We start from the raw sequence: 4,164 nt of genomic DNA, 5'->3' as shown, positions 1-4,164 counted from the left end.
GACTACTCCAACACCACATGTCTTAGAGCATGAACGAGTACACCCCAGAAGCAATCGGAGAACAAGGGCGGTTGGGAGGAGAAAATATTACGAGTACTCCGGCCTGGGGCTAGACACGATAGAAGACCCCAGGCACCCGCACCAGTCAAATAAATGGTATACAGACATGAGTCTCACATCCAAACAAACGACCAATGAGAGCTGCTACATATGCTCTCTAATACCCCATGCCTCCGGTACACCTAAGGTACTCCTGCCCCAAGAACTGCCTCTTGCAGACGCCCAGTAGCTCCTTCATTTCACCTTATGTAGAATAAAGAACACCTACCAGGCACACACGTTCTCTTTTGAAATGCTACAGAATGAAAAAAAGTGCTACTCAAGACCTAAAGGAGTGATATGCTTGAAGGAACCATTTCTGGTTATTAAAGGAAAATTGTTTTCGGAAAACAAATGGAAAGAAGAACAAGTGAAATGCAAAGCAGAAGCACTATGAGGGCAGGCGGCAGAAAAACTGCAATGGGTCGAGAAAACATGCACACCAGTATGGGCCGAGCACATCACATAGCTCACTTGGGTCACAGCCCTGGAAAAACCCTTCAAACTGCAAAAAGAAATTCCATATGAACTATGCTTCCTTGGTGAAGGGAAAAACAACATGGGTACAAACAAGAACTGTAACAAAACACTCATCATTCCTGATATGAAGAAAGGGACAGCCGCCCTTCCACAATCCTGGAGGGGCACATGTTCTTTGGCAACGCTGCACTCTGCCCTGATGGTGGTTCAGAGAGCCATATCGAAGGGGCAAAGGAACTGCAAGCCGTCCAAGTTCCAGAACACACACCACCAACAGGAGAGACGGTAATGTATGCCCTATCCGCGGACAACGTACAAAGCCTGATATCACGAAAACAGAGATCATCCAACTACATATCCAAAGCTTCCTCAGAACTCTTGGCGCAAATTCCAGACAGGTTCCGGCTATTTAACTCAGCTGAAACATTATTTGCCTCCCTCGTCCCCAGTATCCAAGCACGAGCCAACGCAAAGTGACTTCAGATCACATGCTGGGATCTGATCCAACTGGCTAACGACACTGAAGAAGGGTTCAACGTGATCAAGGTGGAGCTAAGGGCCCTGCGGCTAATGACAATGCAGAACAGGTATATCGTAGACCTGTTAACGGTGATGGGTGGAGGTGTTTGCCGAGAAATTAGGAGGCATGTTGCACGTTCGCGCCTTCTGTAGATGCGGACAACGGAGCACTGTCTTACGTTATCACAGCAGTGCACAACCTGGGCAAGCGTATGAAGAAGGAAGGAGGTGTGGAACCAAGCTCTTGGTTTGACAAAAAATGTTCATGGGTACCTTCCTGGCTCGGAATGACTGTTCAAATGTTGATACCCATCATAGTATTTTTGCTCCTGATTTTTTGTGTGTGCCAGCTAGGTCTTCGGTGCTGCGCAAACATGGTTCCTAATGGTACAATGATGATGGTGACAATGGGCAATGCTAAAGGAGCAGTGCAGATTACACAGGAGGAGCAGGTACAAACAGGTGACGACCCTGAACCCAAGTATAGAATGGTGGCACTGTACTATGACAGGGATGTAGTGGACAGATTGTATCACACGACAATAAGGGAGCCCCTGGAATGAGCATGATATAAGGAGGTATGGGTAGATTTGGAAGGGGATGGGGGATGTATCTATATGACCTGCACCCCAGACAAATATGCCAGAGCAGGACAGAGTCTCCGGGGAGTATGTAGGGCCTGGATGCCAATAAAAGGTACACCAGCTTGGGACGAGGCAGTAGCCGATGAAAAGGAATGAAGAAGGTTGGGTGAGTTACAATATTCATTACTTAAGTAACAAAAGGGGGGAAATGTCTGGGAGGAAAGGTCTTTAGGACCCCCCTCCCCTTTCATTCCTCTCCTACGTGAGGCTTGTGACTCTTCCCCTGCCACCCATGCGCCTGGGCCCAGGATGTGGGATAGCTGCGGACCAACGCATGAGATTGCATGGCCCCCTTGTAGCAGGGTATAGACGCCATTTTGTAATACACTTAGATTCCATTTTGAGCACACCAACTTAGGCCACAGTGGAACAAGCAGCCTGCAGAGCTGCAGCTCTCCCCCACTTGACCGCGCACAGTGAGCCTGCACTTTGCCCAGCCTCCTCCCCACGGCGGCTCCACTGAAGGCCTGTTCTCACGAGCAACTAGGCGCGAACAAGAAACAGAACACACACTGTATCATTTACCTTCCGCAGTACATCACTGCCCTGGCGGTGACCGGACCTTAAGTTGAGGTCTGGGAAAAACAAAGCTGTCCCTATCCAAAATGCCTTGACCTCCCACAGACCCCCACACCCATGATATATGTGTACATAACCCCCAGTACTGTTCCCCGTTTGAAGCAGACATGAATGTTAAACCCGTGTGCCACCCAGTTCTGTCCATGCTTCTAAGCCATTTGTGAGGAGGCTCACAACCTATAATGTTGATTGTTCACGTTAAAATGGATATTCATATTAGAATGGAACGACCCTTGCCCATCCCAGAACACCTACATGTAAAGTTGTCAAGCAAATGTATATTCAAATCTGTCATTACTGATCGACGGACATTGCCATTGTACACTGTTTAAAAAGCAATGTATAAAATTTCCATGCATAATATGATTTTAAAGTGTAACATATACGAGCCACTTGAAGTAATAAGTCCTACCTGTTGTCACATGGAATGTCGGTTGAAGCTTTAGAGTAATGGTACTATCATTACATTCGAGCCATCCACAATTCTTTTTTATATATGCAGTGTAGTTACCTGCATTGGTTGTAGTTCCTGCGTGGTAGATTATACCTATTGTTGTGAAGGTTTTCTTACCAAGTGATACTTGACCATGTGTGAATCCAGTCAGCTTACAGTTGTTTTTGGTACCATCTGCATTGTAACGCAAAAGCATTACTATTACATAAGGAACAGCCCGAGACAACCAGGAAAAAGATGGGAGCACCCAAGAAGTATGTGGATAGAGTCCGACCCCATCACCCCATACATCACAAAAACAGAAGGACAGCCTCAACACCAGCGGCACACCGGACATAACGACGATGGAGAACTTATAACCAGCAACCCAAACATAAACCTAACTGACCAATTCAACGAAGAAGAACCCCTCACAGACCTTCACCTAACCGACGCAAGCGGAGAAGCAACAACACTGAACAGCTAAGCTTTCAATCCAGCAGACCGCTTCAATGAAGATGCAGCCCTCGCTGATCCTCATACGGCCTCCTACAATGAAGATGCAGCCTTCGCTGATCCTCATCCATGCCAATAACGATGCACCGCAACCAAACAACCACAAACCAAAACCAGGAACAACTAACAAGCAAAACCACACCAAAAAGATCCATTGCAACCTCATCAATGCAAGGTCCATGTCCAAACACGCCACCAAGATATACGATCTGCTCTGTGACGGAGGGATCGACATCCTGTTTGCAACAGAAACGTGGCTAGACGACAACTACAAGATCACCCTCAACAACTGCCTGCCTGAATACTTCAAATGCCTCCAAGTAAACAGAAAAACCAAAAGAAGGGAGGACTGGCAAACATTCACAATGAACACATAGATATCAAATTGGAAGACCCACTAAACATCGATAAATGCGAATCCCAAATCATACGAAATGGACGACCTGAGAGATATAGGCAAACCTGCACTTCTCCTACTCCTGGACCTATCAGCTGCCTTCGACCTGGTCGACCACAACACGCTGTGCGGTCAGCTTGCTTCTGCGGCTAACTTCTCCCCCTAAGCACGCGACTCGATCACTTCCTTTCTCAAAGACAGGGCTATGAAAGTTTTCTCTGACTCGGCCTCTGTGTCATACCTGCCGGACTCACCCCTGGACCAGGAACTACTTCTCCATACAAGATGAGTTACGCCCACAGAACCAGTAGACCTTTTTACTCAAAATGGAGGTTGTTCGATACATTGCCCGGAAAACGACGTCTGCATTTTTCACGTCGTTAATTTTCACGTGACTTAGGTCCGTCACGTGTATCACGGCAGTGCGTACATAAGCAGCGTGGAAACTCCATTCGCTGCTTCTGATTAAGTCAATTTTGGCGTTTATAGCTGAACTC

This window comes from Ambystoma mexicanum, chromosome 9 (genome assembly GCF_040938575.1).
Source record: "Ambystoma mexicanum isolate Mex_15411 chromosome 9, UKY_AmexF1_1, whole genome shotgun sequence".
NCBI lineage: Eukaryota > Metazoa > Chordata > Amphibia > Caudata > Ambystomatidae > Ambystoma > Ambystoma mexicanum.
Note: the sequence above shows the minus strand (reverse complement) of the source record.